Source organism: Anabrus simplex, chromosome 11, assembly GCF_040414725.1.
Source record: "Anabrus simplex isolate iqAnaSimp1 chromosome 11, ASM4041472v1, whole genome shotgun sequence".
Taxonomy (NCBI): domain Eukaryota; kingdom Metazoa; phylum Arthropoda; class Insecta; order Orthoptera; family Tettigoniidae; genus Anabrus; species Anabrus simplex.
The window spans coordinates 106,306,510-106,330,128 of record NC_090275.1 but is presented as its reverse complement, the minus strand read 5'-3'; the positions used below and the strand labels follow the sequence as shown (position 1 = coordinate 106,330,128).

Sequence of the window (23,619 nt, the reverse complement as noted above, 5' to 3'; positions counted from 1 at the left end):
CTCCCCATTGAAAGCTTATGCGGACCACGCACCTAACTGGCTCGGTTTGACCGAAACAATAGGCTTACAATTTACAATAACTCTGACTAGATAACACTGAAAGTTATGGCTTTCTAAGCAAAGAGGGTTATATTTCGTTCAGGAATGTGTACATATTAATGTATAGCCCACTTATCTGCAGCGACTTCGTCTGGTGAATGATATATTGTTGATCCACGTCCGCGGGAGAGGAACGAACGCGCCAGCTCGTTCGTGTGCCATGTTGTATCATTCCTAGTATAAAGAATATTAATTTTATCATTGGAATCCTCCCAGATGTAAGGTGAATTCGCTGACTGAATTCAGTTTCTTTTCACAAAAGTGAAAGATAAATGAAGAGTTCTATTTAAAGCAGAGGTCGCAATTGAATTCTCAGTTTCAATAATCTGTTTTCTCACGTTCGTCATCCTCTTCCTAATAATAATAATAATAATAATAATAATAATAATAATAATAATAATAATAATAATGTCCGCCTCTGTGGTGTAGTGGTTAGCGTGATTAGCTGCCACCCCCGGAGGCCCGGGTTCGATTCCCGGCTCTGCCACGAAATTTGAAAAGTGGTACGAGGGCTGGAACGGGGTCCACTCAGCCTCGGGAGGTCAACTGAGTAGAGGTGGGTTCGATTCCCACCTCAGCCATCCTGGAAGTGGTTTTCCATGGTTTTCCACTTCTCCTCCAGGCGAATGCCGGGGTGGTCCCTAACTTAAGGCCACAGCCGCTTCCTTCCCTCTTCCTTGCCTTTCCCTTCCAATCTTCCCATCCCTCCGCAAGGCCCCTGTTCAGCATAGCAGGTGAGGCCGCCTGGGCGAGGTACTGGTCATACTCCCCAGTTGTATCCCCCGACCAAGAGTCTGAAGCTCCAGGACACTGCCCTTGAGGCGGTAGAGGTGGGATCCCGCGCTAAGTCCGAGGGAAAAACCGAACCTGGAGGGTAAACAGATGAATAATAATAATAATAATAATAATAATAATAATAATAATAATAATAATAATAATAATAATAATAATAATAATAATAATAATAATAATGCCTCAATTACCGTGTGCAGGCATTTTGATTTGACGTCATTTGGACTGCCTGCGTATCAATTTCGAGGTTCCGTTTTACTCCACCAGATGGCAAAGTAAGCCGTGTCACCCTTGGGCGAACTATGGATGAGTTTTAATTAATTTTGTCGAGACAAATGTATTATTAGAGATCTTGCACATGGAGTATCGAATGGCCTTTTTCTGCGCCCTTCAAAATACCGATCAACTCTGCCGAGTCTGAGCCCCGCGATCTCGGGACCATGGAGCCGGACATTTTCGAGTGATTAAAGACAGGATGGTTACCCGTCTGAACTTCCTCTTTTAAATAACCATCACCAGCCACCAAGGTCACCATATTCATAAATTTGTTAAGTCTGAACAGCTTACAGAACTGTACATAGACTATCTGGCTGTTACTGTGCCACTAACTCCAATCATATGATCCGCTAGCGCACTTCTGCACATGTTGACTCGCTTCTCTTTACAGCACGTAAATAATAATAATAATAATAATAATAATAATAATAATAATAATAATAATAATAATAATAATAATAATAATAATAATAATAATATATTGCTTTACGTCCCTCTAACTACTTTTACGGTTTTCGCAAGGTACGTAGAATACAAAGTAGGGATCACGGGAGAGATGGGCGGTAGCAAAGCAGCGTCTTTCTCGTCGGCCTCGCAAAGCAGAGCTGTGACGTCAGGCAGGACCTCGCGTTGAAGCTGCCCTGAATGAGGTAGAGGTTGTTCGATTCGAATAAGATCGCTATGGACGCCGAAGCTAGGAACTAATAATGCACGATAGTAACATATCTGTGGTGTATAAGAAACCGTGTGTGTTTATTTTATGTGATAAAACGTTAAAAGCAGTAATAGTGTACACTTTTCAGTACGGTTTGTTGTGCCGTTGCAGGCTGCACAAATCACGACAGGCACGCGAAGGAACGAAACATACGCTTTCATGTATTCTCTAAAGCCACTGACCAAAATAAATGGTGGCAGTAAGAAGTAATCAAGACATTATTGAAAGCTATCTTTCTCAGCTTCGAGGGTTCGGAAGATTTTATAACCATCCTCTTCCGACAGCTGTGACACAAAGGGTGAAATTATTGCTTCTCAACCTCAATGCTTCCGAGGCTTTAAGAAATTCCAGCTGTTATCCAGAAGATTATAAAACATTACGTCCAAATATGTTACATTCTACTGATGAAGTCGATCAAAACTCGAATATCGTGTGCCAGTCTAAGCCCAGCGTTGAGCCCACAACATCCTATTCTTTACCGGAGGATGAGCAGGGGTTCGTTAAAGCCCTTGAAGAGCTAGTAAAACAGCTCGAGGACAGTCGCGAAACCAAGGATTGTGATGAGCTGCTTGAAGACTCCACTGGCTATATAGCTTTTAGGGTAAAGAAGAAGAACCTTGATACAGAAAGCGGTTATGTAGAGAAAACAGGTCAACCTACAAGGGGTGGAAATTAGATTTCAAAGACGTCTAGAGATAGTTGGATGCAGACTACAGAGAGATGGTAAACCACGATAGTGCAGATGGAAAAAGAGTTCAAATTTTACCACGGGAAAGAACTGAAAGCTGGTTCTAACATCATCACAAACCTTACGGATATCCTGAAGAAAAAATTTCCCGAAATTTATGAGTTTGCAAGTTGCTTCGTGAGAAGCCGTTCTTTTATTCGAATAAACGCTTTAAACAAAAGTAAGACATTCAGGGGACCGCGTTTCAGTTAGTAAAATACCGATAAAGAAAGAAGAAAAGCAAAGAAATTCCACTGATGCTACAGATAAGTGTGTTTGATAATACTTTAAAAATATCAGCATTATTCTTTGTGTATAACACACCTATTCATGTTTTATGAAAGGCAGTTTATTATGCTGCATATGAAACCAATGCTAAGAATGTTAATATACAGACTCATTAATTTATATGGCCTATCTAATGTTAACGTGGAATTTGTCAGTTCCTGGCACTTGGAGGAGAACAGTGAGTGTACTGTTTGTGTTGTAGACAGTTATAGTTTATTAACATTCGCTGTTTGTGTTGTTGACAGTGTATATAGTTTCCTAATATTGTTTGTAACAATGGACATACTTTTTGCAGTCATCAAACGTTAATGTTCGAGTCTGTAACAATTAGAGCCCCCTTGTTTTATTATCATCATAAGTCTTGAGAACTTGAACACATGGGATGGCCATTCGACTGTGATCACAGTCTTAGCATTGTTACACCTCTTATACAGTACTTCAGAAACGCTGCTTGATTCGCACTGTATTTTATCTCCTACTATTACTCTAATATAATAGTGAAGTGGAATGCCTTTTCTGAGGTGATGTTAAAATATCAATAAAGTTCTCTTGTCTCCAACTTGTGGCTAAAACATAGAAGACAAGGCGTTGAGGGTGCTCGATGACGCCACCAACGGCCAAGCGTGGTGGGGAGACCTGCGCGTGATCCCTACCTCTTACTCTACCTTGCGGTTTTCGGAGACGCCGAGGTGCCGCAATGTAGTCACGCAGGAGTTCGTTTACGTGCCAGTAATCCACCGACTCGAAGCTGACGTATTTGAGCACCTTCAAATTCCACTGGACTGAGTCAGGCTTGAACCTGTCACTTGGCGTCAGGAGGCCAGCGGCTCAACCGTCTGAGCCACTCAGCCCGGCTCCACGAGCGGAGACTGTGGGTATTATTATTAGACTAATAATTTTTTTTTTTTTTTTTTTTTTTTTTCCACAACGTGCATTACGTCTTCGACACAGATAGGTCTTGTGGCGATGATATGGCGTACGGCTTTTAGTGCCGGGAGTGTCCGAGAACAAGTTCGGCACGCCAGGTGCAAGTCTTCTGATTAGACGCCCGTAGGTGACCTGCGAGTCATGATGGAGATGAAATGATGATGGAAACTATACATACCCAGCCCCCGTGCCAACGAAATTAACCAATGATGGTTAAAATTCCTGACCCTGCCGGGAATTGAACCCGGGACCCCTGTGACCAAAGGCCAGCTCGCTAACCATTTAGCCATGGAGTCAGAGCTTGTAGCGATGATGGGATAGGAAAAGGATAGGAGTGGGCGAGCGCGGCCTTACTTAAGATACAGCTTGCATAGTGTGAAAATGAGAAACTACGGAAAACCATCTTCAAGAAAGAAAACTGACAGCTACGTGACGCAAACCGCGCAGCCACTCGCTCGTTATTATTATTATTATTATTATTATTATTATTATTATTATTATTATTATCATCCGATTCATTGGCTGAATGGTCAGCGTTCATGCCATCGGTTCATAGGGTCCCGGGTTCGATTCCCGGCGGATCGAGGATTTTAATTAATTTTATTTAATTAATTATTCTGCTTCGCAGACTGGTTGTTTGTGTTTGTCCAAACCCTCCCCTCTTCATATTCAGAAAAAACACCACACTACCAACCTCTAGATAGGGTTGGCGTCGGGAAGGGCATCTGGCCGTAAAACAGAATCAAATCCACATATGCGACACAGTCCGCATCCGCGACCCCACAGGTTTGGGAAAAGCGTTAGAAGAAGAAGTTATTATTATTATTATTATTATTATTATTAAACTACAAATTTTACAAGGAAACGGAAGGAATTGTGGAATCACCCAATTTCATCGGCATATCTTCAAAGTGAATGAAGATAGGTCATGCGAAAGATCCAGACCCAAATTCAGAGAGAGAGAGAGAGAGAGAGAGAGAGAAAGTTTTTTCCTAACGTTTCACTGAAGTTCGTAAGGATATGGAGAAAATGGGTAGGTTATCGGACAGGATCGAAGCAATTTCAGAAATATGTTTATAGATTTCAAGGGTTTCCGAAAAGAAATTGGAAAGAAAACGTCTAACCGGAGAAACAAAGAAAGTAAATAACCACCCGAATGAAGAAATACTGGTAGAACATCAGAGTCAATGAAGGAAGAAGACGAATGTATCAATATGCTGAAATTGTTATTCCGCGGTCCAAATCCAAATGAAAATATTATGATTATGATTAAGTTTACATGCTCTTGTTCCAAGACATACTTACGATTCTGCTACTGCTGTGCACTGGTTGTATATTCTAGACCTCCTCAATGTCTGTTCTTTCGAAATGTTTACTATATCCGTGTACCTCTAATTTCCTTATCCTCAAGCTTTTCCTTCCTTACCGACCTACACACAGACGTCACCTTAAGCATCAACGAGCGAACGAACGACATTCAATTCGTTGGAGATTAGATAGCGCGGGTATCATCAAAGAATTTCCGGAATACCCGCACATTCCTCACAGCTCACAGCTTTTGTGAGTTCAGAGTTTGTTCTAATCAGTGGCGGTTTCTGGTATAGCGCAATGGAGCAATGCACCTCCAGTTTATATCAAATTGTACTCAGCTACTTAATTTTCACGATTCCCTTGTCATTCTCAAAGCTCGTGCTAAGCCCATCTGTCCGTAATATACTCGTACTGGCTCTTAATTCATGTGAGCTGCGCATAGTCTGTGGCTGGAGACTCGTCTGGAATGAACCCCCATACAAGGCTGCATCTCCGTCCGTACTTAGGCGAAGGGACCAGTGAGGTGCGGGGGGAAGTCTGTCAGCATTAAAGCAAGACCTGGATATCGCAGAAAAGAATATCCGTGGTGTAGGCATGCGCAGTATGCCACTCTCTCTCAAGTCTGTCGCAAGTCGTGTTGTTGGGGTAAGAAAACTGTAATAGTATGTGCCTGCCATCTGTTGCCCTTACAGGAATTTAACCAGGCAGCAGAGAATAGTGCACATAATTAGCGCTAGTGTTGAACAGCATCATTACTACCAAAAGTCATATTAAATTGCCAAATTCCAATTGATACCTTGTCCCAAATATATCAATACTTACTAAACATCTATTCATTTGCCTTCTTTGGAATAATTACTTTTTTGGAGAGAAACATAGCTTAAAAATCATTGAGGCAAAGAGTAGCGGGAAGGTAATACCAATGAAAACGCTAATTGACCAGCTCACACTAGTTCTTAAAATTAAGTTACCAACATTGTGAAAAGTGCGAACATTCATTCCTATAGTTTCCTCGTGTTTTTCAAGTGTGAAACTAGTGTTTGTAAACGTTTGTACTTAGCAATTATCATAATTCGTAACATTATTGTACGCTGTGCAAGCGTGTGAGTGTTTTTTTGCACCGTTGTGCCGTTCTGAAACTTAATTTTTAGGATATAAAGAAGTTACAATCTTTTGTCCGTGTGCGTGTGTGTGTTTTTGTGCGTTGTAGTTACGTCCACAATCTTTGTGCCCCGGAAAGGTAAGGAGCTACATAATGAGTTTGAACAGTGTCCAGATACTTAAGAAGACAAACTTTTCTTGTCTCTCTCTTGAGCGAAAACTTGAGATTAAGAATGCCGGGCGCCCAATGCCTGATCTTGTTATAACGAAGCAGACTAAAAGTAAAAGTAAAGAAATCGTGCGTAAATTCAGAATGGATATATACAAAAGAACCGAGTGGATCTGTGGGTGCGAAGTTACTAACAGGTTGTTTTGTTTTCCGTGTTTATGCTTCGTGAGTGATGAAAGCGAAGGGACTTGGACCAAAGTCGGAGTAGTAGATTTAGGACATTTGTCCCAAAAAATAAAGAAACACGAAAGTTCTAAATCTCATATGCTTGCCCAGTTAGAATTCGATCTTCTGGGAAAACACGATATCCGGCAGCAACTTGATTGTGCTTACAGGCAGTCTGTCGAAAGACACAACGATCAAGTACGGAAAAATCGTTATGTGCTGTCAAAAATTATCGACTGTGTAAAGTTCTGTGGCGCGTTTGAGTTGGCATTGCGCGGGCATGACGAAACAAGTGAATCGTCGAATCCTGGCATATTCCGAGGCCTCGTTAATTTTAGTTCTGAAATTGACGTTGCATTAAAGGACCATCTGTCCAAAGCTACTGTTTTCAAAGGCACCTCGAAAGACATTCAGAATGAACTGCTTTCGTGCATGTTTGAAATCTGTCGCGAGAAAATAAAGAAAGAAATCACAACTGCGCCCTTCATTTCGGTAATCGCAGACGAGACCACCGATATATCAACTACAGCACAATTAGTTATTGTACTGCGCTACGTTCTTCCCAACGGTAAGCCAGTTGAAAGATTTTGGGGTTTCCTCTCACCCGCTAGTCATGATGCTAAGACAATAGCAGAGTGTTTAAAATCTTCTTTGAGCGATGTTGTTGATAGCCCAGATAAGTTAGTTTCACAAAGTTACGATGGGGCGAATGTAATGAGTGGTCGCCATTCAGGAGTGCAAGCTCTCATCAGGGAAGATTTTAAGCATGCACATTATGTTCACTGTTACGCCCATTCTTTGAACTTAGTCATGGCACAAGCGACAAGCCAGAATACGGATGTCCGTATATTTTTTGCAGATTTAAGTGAAATCCCCAGCTTCTTTAATAACTCCCCGCAGCGATCAGGTGTATTGACCGAAATAGTTGGTAGAAGAGTACCTCATGCTTCAAACACAAGGTGGAATTTTAAATCAAGGACCGTTGAAGTAGTTTACGAGAACAGAGATGCCCTCATCGAATGCCTTGATCAACTGGAAACTACCTCTCGACAGCCTAACACCATATCGCAAGCAAGAGGTTTGCGTTTAAAATTGGAGCACCCGTTATTTCAGTTCTGGTTGGCTGTTTTCCATCAGATAATGCCTCATGTGGACATTTTATACAGTCAGCTACAAAAGCGAAATTCAGATCCGTTGGAAGTCAAAGGCGCACTTTCAGGTTTCGAGGCTGCTATAAAAATGGTTCGGGAAAATAAAATTGACCACATCGCTGACGAACATGATATACTGCCCCCGCCAGTGAAGGTATCACGAGGGCCGCTGCGTACCTCGAAACGAGTTGCGGCAAAAGAAGTTTGTGACACAGTCATTCTTCAAGCAAAGGAACGGTTTCAATTCACAAACCACCTTCTTGCAGCAAACTTGTTTCAAGCTGAAAATTTCGGCAGCTTTGAGAAGCAGTTTCCCCACTCACTTCTGTACAAAGCGTGTGAGGCCTACCCATTTCTCGACAAACCGAAACTGAGAACCGAACTTGAAATATTATACATGAGAAATGATTTTCGAACTGTTTCTGGGGCTACGACTTTGTTGCAGTTTCTTTTAGAAAATAAGTTGCAGAGTGTCTTTGGTGAAAGCATAAAACTTTTAAATATAGTTATTACTATTCCCATGACGACATCTGAAGCAGAAAGGTGCTTCTCAACCCTGAAAAGAATAAAGACTTTCTTGCGCAGCACAATGACCGAGGATAGACTTAATGCTCTTGCTATGCTGTCAATTGAAAAGGACTTGGTTCGAGACTCTGTGGACTTCAACGAAGCAGTTATAGATAAATTTGCATCCCTCAAGGAGCGCAGGATGGATTTTTTGTATAAGCTGTCTACATAGGGTAAGTCGATTGTGAAACATTTCTAATTTTGCATGTGGTAAATATCGGCATGTATTGTCTGCTTCTCTCGTATTCGATCACATTTTCAAAACTTCTATCATCTTATTTTGGGAGGTTACGGCCCACGACGGGAGAGGTGGAGGGGGGGGTGCAATTTTTTTCTTCTGTTGAACCCCCAGTGACGAAAGTCACGCGCCGCCACTGGTTCTAATACATACTGCAGTCCTTCCAAGTAGAGTACCAAGTAGTCTAAAGCAAAGAGCCTGTGGCTGGCTATACATGTTACTGTATAAAGTGTGCGATTTAACTGCAACGATGAACTGCGCAGTAAAACTAAAGGGAAGGCCCTATAGCGTCCACACTTAAGGTGACTACACACATTATGGTATGACTGTGCGATTTAACTGAACAAACCGAACTGCGGAGGGTAAATCGTTGCAGTTATTTCGGCTTGCAGCAAGTTCATTTTTCTAACCAATAAATCTGTGTCGATTGCGTTTGCACAGTTTTATAATATATATTAGACTGTGACCACACGCTGAGTGTCTTCTTTTGCTTTTTCATTATACACACACATAGCCCAACACCGCTAGTACGTCATCATCGTCCGTTGCTTTGATAAATGTCTGATGCACCGCCGTCTCAATTTCTAAAATACTGCCTGCTCCAAGGATCATATAGGAGAAATAGATCCGTCACTCCTGTATAATAAAGTTGGCTGAGAAAACAGGTCATGGAAGCTACAGTGGCCACTTTCTCTCTGCCAAGATAAGGAAATAAATCCCACGATAGTACCTCGTAGTAAACACGATGATGATAGTTGTTACTTTGTTAAAATTTTAATTGTGATAGAGATAATGATTGTATTTCGGTAGGAAAGTTGTATCTAAAGCTTCTCTCTTGAAAAGTAAATTGCAATTACCGTATTTGTATGTTGGCAATACTGTTATAACGCTAGCTTGTATCGTTGTTTCACCGTTCGCATTTTAATGTAAATTTACATCTATTAAGTGATAAATGCAACATTGATTACTGAAAATGTGAATGCAATTCATATAAAACCCCAAAACGCCCATACTTGCCTAAATCACGATCTAACATAACCTCATTCTTTCGTTCGTTCGTTCGTTGAACCCTTCCCACGACTTTTATGTATGGGAATGGAAAACACGAGAAGGAAAGGATGAAAGTAAAACACAGCATAATGCACACAGTTTATATTTTGAATTTATTTATTCCAAACAGCAGGTAAGAAGCACAATCACACAGACGTTTACTCGCAACAGCTAGGTAGTTCAATGTAAAGTACGTTCATGATCATACAGTAGCGTAGCCAGGATCGGCCAATGGGGGGAGGGGGGGGGGGTTGCAGTTACAAAATTAAGATATAACATAATGAAAGTGCTTGTGCTTGTGCTTGTGCGTGTCTGGTACGCGCATGCATGACTGTCATAAGGATACTGATACAAGAGTGAATTACTGTATGTGATATTCAGATTGCAATACACTACAAAATTCTTACTTTAAAATACAGAACAAGAACAATATGATCGAGGTCAGCAGTTTTATCTCAATCGGTATGTTCAGTTTACAATCTAAAATCTAATTTTCGAGGCTTCCTAGAAAATAAATTTAACACATCTGTTGGTTTTACAACTATGTCTCTGTGAATGTTCAAGGGAGCCAACCCGTTGAGTCGACTTTCACTTGTGGTATTTCTGAGGTAGGTTTTAAGGCGTCTTAATGTTGAAAATGATCTCTCACTGGCTGCAGTGGTGACAGGTAGGGTGGCAAACACTCTCAACAAGCAGTAGATTGCAGGGAGTTTATCTTGATCACATAAAAGAAGTTTATTGTTTCTTCTTCTTCTTCTTCTTTTATGACCATATAGGATCACTTTTGTCAGTCCGTCGTTCAGGTCTCTTTGAAGGGATTGTTCGGGCTTTGCGGTCCTCCCAGTACTTCTTCAGACGCTCCGATCTTCGTGCCCTTTCCTCAGTTGAAAATGTGCGTGTTGTTGGTTTGTTTTGTGTAAGGGTAAAGCGGAGGTTTGTATTCTTGAGTTTTGTATTCAATTTTATCTTATTTTTGGTGTCTTCTGTTGTAAGGCCTATTTCCTTCAGATCCTCTCTTACTTCTCTGATCCATTTACATCCTGTTGTGGTATTTTTTGAGACGAGATTGTGTTGTACTAGTTGTTTCAGAAGTCTCGAGTCCTGCATCCTCATGATATGTCCAAAGAATCCCAGTCTCCTCTTACGCATAGTATCTGTAATGGGTTCTAGCTCTTTGTACACGACTTTGTTAGGTATTAACCGCCACTGTCCATCTTTCTGATATTTTTTGTTGATACAGGTTCTTCCAATCCTCCTTTCAATTTTCTGAAGTCTGTCAGTCTTTGATTGTTTATTCAGGTAAAAGAGTGTTTCTGCTGCATATGTAGCTTCTGGTTTTATAACTGTGTTGTAGTGTTTTATTTTTGTATTTATTGATAGACATTTCTTTTTGTAGATATCCCATGTTAATTTTTGTGCTTTAGCTAATCTATTTGTTCTTACTTGGATTGAGATTTTTTCATTTAAGTTATGTGTTATTACTTCTCCAAGATATTTAAACTGAGTTACTATTTTGATTTTATTGTTTACTGTCAGTTTCTATTTATTTTCTTTTTGTGAAAGTTCAATGGGGGGGGGGTTCTAACCCCCCAGTAACCCCCCCCCCCTGGCTACGCCCCTCGATCATAATACTATTTCTTCACACTAAGAACGCGCATAATTATAATTTCACGCCATACTCTCAAAAAACTGAATCAAAAATCTCGTTCAATGCGAAAGAATCTCAACAAATTTTCGTCTAACAACCGTACGGCCAAGGTCCCTTCGCGCGCAACGATAACGGTGTTGTGTTTTGAATTTGCTGTACCACGCAACTGAATGTGTAATGCCAACCTCTGCCTTCTAAATTAACCCTCTAAAAGAGAATTTTAGTTTTCAGTAGTTGGCGGAGATCGATTGGCCCATCTCAGAACTGCTTCGGACGCTCCCTATGAAGTGTCACCCCCCTGGCCTGCTCTATGCTATGCGGTTAACATGCTTCTCAGCGTGAGCTCTTAGTGTCACGAACCTCCGCTAGGAGCGCCAGCTAACGCACCCAACTTATCTCCGTACCCACGTTGTTGTGTTCTAGTGCGTTTGCATCGAACATTTATGTGTGTGTCTGTGGTTGTAAAATGATTAATTGTTGTGTTCCTCTCTGTATATCAAAGCAGGAAATCTAAATTCTTCAGGTGTGAGGATTCCTGTTATCCCTCCAAGTAAAGAACTTTGGGAAAATTGGCTTAACGCTATATCAAGGCAAGGATCAACCAAGGGTAAGCAATGGATTCCATTCGATTATTCTCGTGTTTGTAGCCTAAATTTTAGAGATGGAGCTAAAAGATAAAACTAAAAGAAAAATATATTGAAGACAGAGAGCGTGCCTAGATGGTCTTCGAATTATCCACATTACCGTCAAACCAGAAAAACAGCTCCACGAAAGACCAGACAACGGCAAGATATTTCTTCGGAAGAAATCTGTGATAAAACAAGCTCTTCAACCGCAGGAAATACATTGGATGACGAGTACTATATTCATTTGAACTACGATGTATCAATCCAACTCAATATTCCAACGAGTAAGAATGACAGCAGTGATCAGAAAATTAGACATTAGAGGCTCCGATCAAGAATTCTGAGACTGCGATAACAGCTGATGAGTAACCATAATGAAGTTAAAAGACTACAGAGACAATTCGAAGACAACTCAGAAATTGATCGTCTGAATAAAGCAAAGGAAGCAGCCATGTATAAAAGAAAAACGACCTTTTTAATTAAATTCATAATTTTCGCAAGGCAAAACCCGGGCAATCAGAACAAATCAGGCGGTACTATGTGGTGTGGGGAATAGTATCCCAAACGGTTACGAATACGGCAGGACTCCTGGTCTAGTGTGAACTCCGTCACGAAGTACTCTGGACAGTTTGCCTAAATGGAAAATGTTGATAGTGTTTGTCAGGATTTCCCAGTTAGTGAAGGAAAGACTTAGAGCTGAATGTAAAACTTTCAGACCAACAGAGAGGAGTGTAACAGTGATCGCCGATTAAATGGCTGATTAGGTACGGCTCCTTTACGACCGAACCAGTGACAAGTTCGTTTGCGTGGTCAATGTTGAAGGTGTATGCGGTACATATATTGTAAAATCTCCTGCTCTCGCGAATAAAGTGTTGTGTTTTCTTGTGTAATCCGACTTTTAATCCGAGTTCTCTAGTCCTGCTGTCTACTTCCTCGTTAAAGGTTTAGAAGTCTCCGATCTACCCCTTTTAGTTCAGAAATGATTACTGTAATGCTTTTCGGCAAAACAATCCAGATTGTGTGCATTCTATTCACCAGCAGATACAATACTTACAATGGTTGAATGATGATTTCATCGACTACGTTAAAATATTTCGGTTGGAATCAAAACGTGAAAAGCTGAAGTGCCTGACTAATGAGACGGCAGATGCTGTCTCGCTAACTGTGAAATCTATAGTGGAATGTGTGTCTTATCTGTTACAAAAACGGTTATTTTATGTTCTGACTAGATTATTTTCTGGAGACGCAGTAGAAGCTCTATTTAGTTCAGTGAGACTGGGTGGTGGATTTAATGACATGACGAACGCACGCATTATGTGCCGTAAAACGCATCCTGAAATCTGGTTATGAACAAATGGTCAGCGAAATAGTGATAGAATTTTTTTTGCGTCCACTGCTGGTAAATAACAGTAAGAAAAGGACTGAAAAGGTGCTCCGTTACTCGTGTCGAGAAAATTCTGAAATATTTATGTACCATGCAGCAGTGGGATGATCCTAATATATTTACGGTAACTGGTAAGATTTTATGTATTTTACGTTTCTATATCTTAAGCCAAGCTCAAATATGAAATGCGAGTTTCTGTATGTGCATTATCTTTTCAGTTAGTAACATGTTAAGGATTATTTTTCATTTTATATTGGCTTTACAGACGAAGTCTCATTTAACCAACATGTGCTCTGGGTGCGGTAAGTGCTGCCATCTGCACTGTCGCTGTAAACGCATTTCTCGCGGCACAGAGCAGGCAGTATATAGAGATTGAGACGGCGGTGGTCTGATGAGTACTGTCGATCGACGCAGTTATCTGTACCGTAATGCTTCACGAATGAGTTACCCACAACCCCATACCAATACAGTATCCAGAAAACGCTTCTCATTTCTTTGTCAAATGAAGTGAGCGGCTCTCGAATCCTAAACCGGCCCGAGCATATTTTGGCACCCATGCCAACCCACGTCACCCCACTCCCTTCCAACCACAGGGTCTATTTTCTTACAATTTGATTACGTCACACCGACGCAGATAGCTCTTAAGGGAAAGGATAGGACTGTGAAGGAAGCGGCCGTGGCCTTAATTAAGGTACGGCCCCAGCAATTGCCTGGTGTGAATATGGAAAACCTCGGAAAACCATCTTCAGAACTGCCGACAGTGGAGTTCGAACCCACTATCTCCCGAATGTAAGCTCACAGTTGCGCGCCCCTAACCGCACGGCCAACTCGCCCGGTAGGGTCTAATTTAAGGGAGTGAATTTTAGAAAAGTAAACCGTTGCGTGTGGCCTTGGAATACATACATCCCAGTCCAGCCGTTCCCCAGTAAATGTTGAAAATCAGGCGTTTAAAACACCGCTTCCAGCCGATTGTCATCCAAAAATTTGTGTAACGCGACGAAATGTGCGACGGAAGTGACGACATATTAGTCGTTACTGTAGACCTTGGTCGCCATAGATGCTGCCGCTGTATAAATAGTGCGTGATGAAATAGAAAGTGTACCGTCATTGACGTCACATTAGTCGTTACCGTAGGCCTTGGTCGCCAAAGATGCTGCGGCTACATTGACGTAGAGTTGCAGTTCCGCATAGAGGCGGCAAACTATCGATAGTAATCGCCATCGATATTTTCCGATATTATGAGCTCTATATCAATAGTAATCGATAGTTTGTCCGGCCCCGCCGTGTGGGGAGCAACGCGCCCGCCTGTCACCCGGTGGCCCGGGTTCGAGTCCCGGCTGGGTCAGGGGTGTTTAATTGTAAATGCTTAATGTCCCTGGCCTGAGGACTGGGTGTTTGTGTCGTCCTTAACGTTCCTTTCCTCACATTCAACACTCTACACTTCCTCCATTCCGATTACACGCAGGTTCATATCACATAGTGCAAGTAGGGGCAAAATATCTCTATAGACCGACGCCCCGAACGAACAGCATTTAAAAAATCGATAGTTTTAAAAAAATGGAGCGAATCATACCATTATGCCTGAAAATAGAACATTTATTGAACACAATCTACAAAAAATCATTACATAACACAATTTCATGCCATGTCATTTCTGAAATTCAAATCGGAATCACTCATAAATCTCTTCAGTGGCACTTCCGAAATATTCTCGGGCTGCACGCGCTTGCCCATAACGTGGCGGCGTGGCCGCCCGAGAAATTCTTGTTCAGCTGCAGTGTTCATTTTGCGAACGCCTGACATTTTCTTGGGTATTTGTAAAAATGTTTTACAGCATTCTCAACAGCTGCCAGGAGAGTTTTCAGTTGTTTTCATTAAGTCTTTGACCTAAAATCTTTTCTCGCCAACATACAATCTCTGACAACTTATAAATCTGATTTTTCGTCCTGTATTGCTACCAACTCAACTAAGGTTAGGTTGAATGGAGAATCCCACCTTCCAAAATGCTAAATAAGTCTTTCTGGCGGCACTGAAGTCGCAGGTACACAGAGATACTTAAATGCACACCTTTGAATTGGAACAAACTCCTCACCAGTTAATTGCAAACTGCGGTACAATTTCTGTTAGGGTATAAAATAAGCCAATGAGGGGGAAAAAACTATCGTTGACTATCGATAGTGGGCAACTGACTATCGATATCAGACGATAGTGGTCGCTATCGATAACTATCGATAGCACTATCGATAGTTTTCTGCCTCTAGCTTCCGCATTTGAGTTTCATTTATTGAGAGACATATTCGTGATCATTAGCTTTTAACAAAGACAAAAGTTTCTTTTTGACATAAAAATGTCTTATGGTTGGTGGTCATCCGAAAATTTGTGTAACGTGACGCGACGAAATGTATGACGAAAGTGTAACCATAGCAGCCGTGCAGGCTAAGTTTTATGGCTGGTTGCCATCTGAAATTAGCCGCCGTTGATGAATGGTCATGACCGGGAGACATATTTATGATCATTTGATTTTCGAAAAAAAATGTTTCTTTTTGGATTGATTTCGTTCTAATCATCTCTAACAAATCTGCTTGATTAAAAATAAAGAGTTGATAAAAAGCAATTCAATACATAAGTTGACGCGTGCCCATTGCACACGACCTGCTTGCACGTATTCGACCAAACACGGCCGGGTGACGGACGGATGACGTTGAAATGGGATTTTTTTAAATAGTAGATTTCGCTCGGTTGGAGAACATCTACTACGCAAATCTTGAATTTTTCCTATTTATTTTTTGTTACTTGTTTAACGTCTCACTAACACATCGAAGGCTTTCGGCAACGGAAGGATGGGAAAGTGCTAGGATTGGGAAGGTAGCAGCCATGGCCTTAATTACGGCGTGAAAATGGGAAAGCACGGAAGACTATCTTCAGGGCTTCAGGGCTGCGGACTATGGGTTTCGAACCCACTAACTCCCGAATGCAAGCTAACACCTACGGGACTCTAACAGCGCGGCTAACTCGTTCGGCTTTCCTGTTAATGTTTTAAAACTTCATCATATACAATTTACACTTTTCCTTTCTTTTTTTCATTAATTCTTCATTTAGGTGAGGACATTCTCCTAGAACTCTTATTTTCCTTAAATTGGGACTGAGCGAATATTCCCCTCGCTTTCGCTGCATTCTTCCTCGTGTGCTTTTTCTAGGAAGTATGCGTCATTGCCCGCTCTATTAAGTAATCCGTTCAATTGGCGTTTGAAGTGATATTATTATTCATTCATTCCACTTCGCTAATCGGCCAACTAGGGACCAGTATAAGCCTCACTTTACATTCTGGCATTCGTTCATTTTTTTGCTTGATCCACATCGTCTTCATTAGCTCACTGTGTTTAGCACGACGTTCTTCTGTCCATTTAGCGCCAGTTGCCCGTTTTTTGTCCCGGAAAGTCCCAAAAGTCTTGATGGCTGCTCTGAAAAGATTTCGGTCTTGTGCATCTTCTGCTTGCAGGCCCAGTTCTTTCTTTAAGTTCTTTCTTGATATTAACGTACCGTGGAACTGCCGTTTTTGGTTATGAGTCAAATATACTGAAGATACGTTTCGTCCATCGAGAGTCGATCATCCGTCGTATATGACCGTAGAAGCGAACTCTGCCTTTACGCATTGTGTCCGTGATCTTCTCTGTCTTAAGAGTATACTTCTTGCCTGGATTTTCTAATGTAGATGCCATTTTTGTAGTTTGGGCCAAGTATGGTGTGTAGGATCTTTCTTTCTTTCCTCTCTAAATCCGCAAGCAAGCATTTCTCGGACAGGATAAGGCATTCAGATGCATATACCGATACTGGTTTTATGACAGTGTCGAAGTGACGAATTTTTGTGTTCAGGGAAAAGCACTTTTTGTTGTATATGTTGCGGGTGGTTTGGAAAGTGACTTCCATTTTCTTGATTCTTGCTGCTATGGCCTCTTTGTCTAGTCCATTTTGCTGAATCCATTCCCCAAGATATTTAAATTTACTAAATCGGTTTATCGTTCCATGCCGTATCATCTTTGATATTCGATATTACTTCTGTGTTTTGAAAGGACATTTGTAGACCTGTTTGTTCTGCTACTTCCTTCAATACATTCATCTATCTGTTGCATTTTCGAAATTTTCCACCATCAGGACTATACCATCAGCGAACGCTAAACAATCTATTTCCGCTCCGTTTTTCTTTGTTCCAGCCCTTACGGGTTTGTAAAGGTTTCTTTCTTTTAACGTATTTCGCCACTGCTGTATTACCTTCTCAAGTAAGCAGTGACAGCCCATCTCCCTGTCGAACGCCTGTCTTGATCTCAAAGGGTTCAGGGAGACATCCTTGGAATTTTACTTTGGATTTGGTATTAATTATTATCATTATATTATTATTATTATTATTAATATTATTATTATTATCATCATAAAGCTTTCATTCCCCACCCTAATGGGATGGGGCGGGCCACCTGAAGGGCAACACCCTCTCTCTGGAGTAGAAGCGATATTGACGGAGCAGCACTATATGTATCGGGTGTAATTCAGCTGCAGTGGAGAATGGGGTTTCAGTGGACGACTAATCTTATAATTCTTCATTCACCTCACGTGACCTCACCACGAAAGCCGGTTTGTACGTACAGTTTCAGCTATCGAGTTCATTCCTAACTTGACCTTTATCCCCTGCCTGTCGTAAGACGCGATTGAAGAGTAAACCTCACGTGCTCGTACCTTTAGCCTTACCTGTCCAGGACTGGCCGGGACAGTCCTGGTTTTGTAATGGTGTCCTGGATACTGCCCTGGATTAAAAAATACGTGAGGTTTCGGAAATCTGCAGGTGACCATTGCTGTTAAATATTCGTGACCGCCAAAGTAATTGTGGTGAAAGAATATTTTCTATTATGGGGAATATTTGGCCTGCATATACAGGTAAAAAGCAAAGCAAAGTCACCTCTGTACAGGCCATGAAGGCCCTTGGAGGAGTGGAAGGTAAAGGCCTCCACCATTGTTAACCTCGGCACTTGATGGGGTAGAGTGGTTAGCTCTACGCCCGGCCGCCTTTGCCCCCAGGAATTAACCTGGTACTCATTTTTGGTGTAGGCTGAGTGAACCTCAGGGCCATATGAACCTCCGGAAGTGGAAATCTCGTTTCTTAAATTTTGCGACTTCCTGACGGGGATTGCTAGGGTCTTTACGTCGCACCGACACAGATAGGTCTTATGGCGACGATGGGATAGGAAAGGCCTAGGAGTTGGAAGGAAGGAAGCGGCCGTGGCCTTAATTAAGGTACAGCCCCAGCATTTGCCTGGTGTGAAAATGGGAAACCACGGAAAACCATTTTCAGGGCTGCCGATAGTGGGATTCGAACCTACTATCTCCCGGATGCAAGCTCACAGCCGCACGCCTCTACGGCCAACTCGCCCGGTGTGTTAAATATTTGCTAAATGTTAAAATCAGTTCAAAACCTTCATGTTGTAAATTGTATTAACAGAGAAAAAACTTTTATGAAGAAAAGTCATGCCTAGTAAAGAATGGAACTGACAGAGAACAGTTGTTATGTTTCAGAGAGGTTTGCTAAGGGCATTCATTCGTTTAAAGATATAAAAATTGATAGATTGTAAAATACAATGTCAGTATTCTTTCTATGCAAATTGTAAGTCTTCTCGTCTTCAATTTCTTCAAATTTACGATATTTGTTAAAAATATTTAACTTAATTATTAATTTGTTGTGGGATTAATATTTTTAAATAAACAATTATTCCAAGTTTTTGTAATATTGCGAAATACAGTATGAACGTTTAAAAAATCTGAAGAGAAATTCGGAAATAACGAGTCCTGGATTACACCCAAAAACTTACCTCGAGAGCAGGGAGTTGGTGACCTCGTGACTCCTCACTGAGTCCAGCACTGGTCAATAATCATCATGGCCACCAAAATATTTGAGAAATTTGCTCTCTTCGACTCTTAAGTAACACTTCAGAGTAGTGGCGGTTGCTGCTTATGTTGGTAATTCTATCTTACAGAACAATCGTTCTGTGCGCCGTTCTGTAAAAGAAACTGACAAATCTGTGAAGCTCAGGCTTGACTTCAGCTCACAGGGAAGTACTCGCTTCACCGCGTGCTGAAACTCTGGTCAGAAGCTATGAATGACTTCATGCAAGAGTATCAACATGCTATTTGCGCATGCGTAGGCGATATATCACCCATTGTGCTGCCAGACTCGCAGACAAGAGTTGTGGGTTGTTTACTTCGCCTACTCAATATATGGGCCTATACAGACGGCAAGGTGAGGAGGCTAAGTTCATAGAGTCTGTGAAGGGATTTAAATGGTCTGAAAGCATTGGCTCTAATAATGTTCAAAAATGGACCTAGCGGGCATACGATGTTTTTGTCTGGAAATATGTTTCTTGTTTCACATACGATTAAAACACTGTCAGATGTCAAAGTCCACTTCTTTTTTACAATAATACGCTCATTCATCTGTACTTGATACATCACTGAAACTGTGAGTAGATTAGCTATGCATGTTCTAAAACAATGGGTGCTCCGTCAGCATTTTCCCACGAGGTCATTGACCCCTAGAGTAGAATGCAGCCGGAAAGGCGGTTTCGTATATTCGACTGCGCAGAGAGAGACAGAAGTATGAGGTACGGTGGTGCCAATCTGACTACTCATAACAGCACAAAAATGTAAACATTTTTTCATCCAGTTATATCTTGAATTCCAAAGCGATGACCTATATTTTCCGTGGACTTAAATGTTTCCTGAAAGTCTAAATTAATTTTTAAGATCAAACCCCGAGAAAGTGTTCGGAAATTTTCGAGATACTGAGGAAGGTAAATGGACCGGCCAGTTTCAATGTCGTAGGATATTCACCATTTTTATACATATACATATACATATACATATACATATACATACGCAGAACATTTGTATTGAAACCACCGAGGTCCATCCCTGGTTTCTTCCTCTTAGGATTCTTCGCTGGCGACCTGAACACTGGATTATTTTCATTTCCGTAGCTTGTTTTATCCTCTGTACTGTTTGCAGGCCGATACCACACGCGAGGGCTGTCTCCTTTTGAGGCGTGGCAACGTGGCGTTCCTCACCTTCCCCGCCTCTGAACGCCTGCTGCTGCATGCTTATAAAATACAAATATACACTAAATACTATTTCCCTCGCCTGTCGATGCAATACTTGTCTTTTTGCTCTTCCTGGATCCATCGTACACACGCAAATAATGACCTAAATTCTTTGATTATGATATTTACAAATAAAACTCGAAACATTCACTCGTGACCGCACAAACAGGCACCTCTTACTGAAAGAGGATAGTTGCCTAGTTGTACTTCCTCTTAAAACAATAATCACCACCACTACCAGTTATTGAAATGATTCTATTGGCTCAGCGGAAAACACGTCATACTACAAAGCGCGCGAATGTTACTGCGCAACCCTCTTCAAACCGCCTTCCCGGCTGCGTTCTCCTCTAGTTGAGTAGTAAGGCAATGTACATTCTAACGCGAGGTCATTGACCCCTAGTTGAGCAGTACGGCAATGTAGGTTCTAAACCATTGAACGCAGAATAACGTCATAACCTTGCGTACGAGAGCAAACCTAACCTCACAGACTCCATTGGGGGAGCCTAATTGGTCAGGGTATGATCTGGGGCGCTTTTGACCCCGCTAGGTGAGGTTATGACGTCATACGCATACGTACGAGGCCAATGCTAACCTCACTGGCCAACATGGAGTGTTTTTGACCGCTAGGTGAAGTTATGATGTTATACCCTTACGCACGAGAGCAATGCTAACCTCACAGGCCACTTTGGAGGAGACGCATCGGACGGGCCCCCGTTGGAGGAGCCGAGTCGGAAAGATCACGGACCACATTGGAGGAGCCGAATTGATCGGGCGCCCATGGAGGAGCCACAAATCGGTTAGGAGACCTGCAGATGAGGTTAAGATGTCATTATGACGTGTTAACCTAACCTTGCGAACGAACGCTAACGTAACCTCTCACACACAGGCTCCCCATGGAGGAGTCCAATCGGTTAGGTGACTGGTAGTTGAGGTTATGACGCGTTAACCTAACATCACTACGAGGAACGCTAACCTTGGAGGAGCCGAACTGGTGGGGTGACTTGTAGGTGTGGTTAACACGTGTGTTAACCTAACCTTGGCCACGAACGGTAACCTAACCTCACACAGGCTCTTTGTCGTCTCCCACTTGGAGTAGTGACGGAGCTGTGACGTAATAAGCGCTGGCAGTTTAAAAACGCATGCTTATCTTTCCACAACCGAACGCGCAGGCATTCTCCTGACAGAGCTGTGACGTCACAGCGTGTGTGATTTGAAATACGTACTACTGGCTAAGGGTGTATGACGTTATAGCCTAACGTGCGTCCATGTCTTGTCCCGTTTCCCTACGGTGTTGGGTTTGTGGTGACATGAATCTGTTAAGATGGCTTTTTATAACCGGATGCCCTTCCTGACGTCAACCTCATCAGGGTAGATAGTAAGATGGAATGAATGACATAATATATGGTAGTAGGAAGGGAGAGGGAGAAACCCGGTAGTGGCACATAGCTTTCTCCTGTTGAATAGCATCGAGAGGTCTGCTCAAGGCTTTACGTCTCCATCCGACGGACAAATAACCATCAACAGCGTTATATACCCTCACTCCATATGAGCACTGCGGAGAGGACTGGAATGTAATCAAGCTTCTTTGGGGCACACAATCTAGTAATTAGAAATTGTATACCACCACCTACCTTACCCTGCCAGACTGAATGACTCAGACGGTTGAGACGCTGGCCTTCCGTCACAAACTTTGCAGGTTCACCTCACCTCATACACGACACTGTAGAGAAACAGGACAAGGGTTGGACCTGTTTTTATGACCGGATGACCTTCCTGACGTCAACCTTATCAGGGAAAATAATAATATGAAATAAATGACATGATACGTTAGACTAGGAAGGGAGAGGGAGAAACCCGGTAGTGGCACATAGCCTTCTCCTGTTGAATAGCATCGAGAGGTCTGCTCAAGGCTTTACGTCTCCATCCGACGGACAAATAACTATCAACACTAGTCCTCTTCCTCCTCCTCCTAAAACGCATCTCTACTTAGTTGAGCACCTGTGCCAAAGTTGACTCCGTTTCAAGCCTTGTACCACCTTTCATATTTCGCAACAGAGCTGCGAATCAAACACATTGTGCACATTTTAAGTGTAGTTCTACAATAGCGGGACTGAGCATGTGCCATACTAAGGTAACACTGTTTTAACATACAGCGATCACGTCGACATCGTCATGCATGTTTAGACGTGTTCGTCATCAAGGTCACTCTCTAGTAAACTCATGTCTTTATACATTCTATAAGTGGGAATATTTTCTTTACACTCTCTAAGATACCGTGATAGAGAGAAAAGCGCTTTATTCCATCATGACAAGAACATTAATAGTTTATGTACAAGGCTTTAAAGTGAACGGCAACAAATTTGTGTTCAAAGAGATGGCTGTGTTGCGGGCGCCGAAACTCGTCAGTTTAGTATTCAGCCCACCTTTCCCTTACTGTTTGCAAACAGATGAAGACAAAAATCAGACAAAATGGATATAAAAACAATTAGTTCTGCCGAGGGAAGTAAAAGGAATACCTTATCGCTTTCTAGCTACGATCATGAACGCTCATTTTTTAAGAGGTCCGACTCGTTGGCTGAATAATCATCGTACTGGCCTTCGGTTCAGAGAGTCCCGGATTCGTTTCCCGGCCGGGTCGGGGATTTTGAACTTCATTGGTTATTTCCAATGGCCCGGGGGCTGGGTGTTTGTGCTGTCCTCAACATCCCTGCAATTCACACACAACACTATCCTCCTCCACAATAACACGCAGTTACCTACACATGGCAGATGCCACCCACCCTCATCGGAAGGTCTGCCTTACAAGGGCTGCAGTCAGCTAGAAGTAGCCACACGAAATAATAATAATAATAATAATAATAATAATAATAATAATAATAATAATAATATAATATATTATTATTATTATTATTATTATTATTATTATTATTATTATTATTATTATTATTATTATTATTATTATTATTATTATTATTTGTCAAGAGCAGATCTTGTTTTTTGAGGGTCGTGAAAAGAAGGAATGCGTGAGTATCTACCATCAACATGTGAAATTATCGACATGCATGAATTAGGATGTCCATCATTTAAAACTCTTCTCAAGGTGCGTAGTGGAGAAACAATTAAACAGTCTTCACGCCTTTGAGCATGCTCGAAGCTTCACGCCATGTGTGCATGCTCTTTGATTGG

The 23,619-nt window shown here is 41.8% G+C and overlaps 1 protein-coding gene across 5 annotated transcripts in view; it reads right to left on the bottom strand.

Moving 5' to 3' along the window:
• Positions 1–23,619, bottom strand: part of LOC136883163 (1-phosphatidylinositol 4,5-bisphosphate phosphodiesterase) — a 219,185-nt gene that overhangs the window by 136,683 nt on the left and 58,883 nt on the right. Inside the window, exon 1 of one of the 5 annotated variants that reach the window (XM_068229636.1) lies at positions 19,150–19,404. The exons of 3 other annotated variants lie outside the window; for them this stretch is intronic. The gene's annotated coding sequence lies outside the window, so the exon portion shown is untranslated. Of the gene's footprint in view, positions 1–5,129; positions 5,266–19,149; positions 19,405–23,619 lie in introns of those variants that run through there. One more of the 5 variants, XM_068229633.1, reaches the window with a different exon arrangement.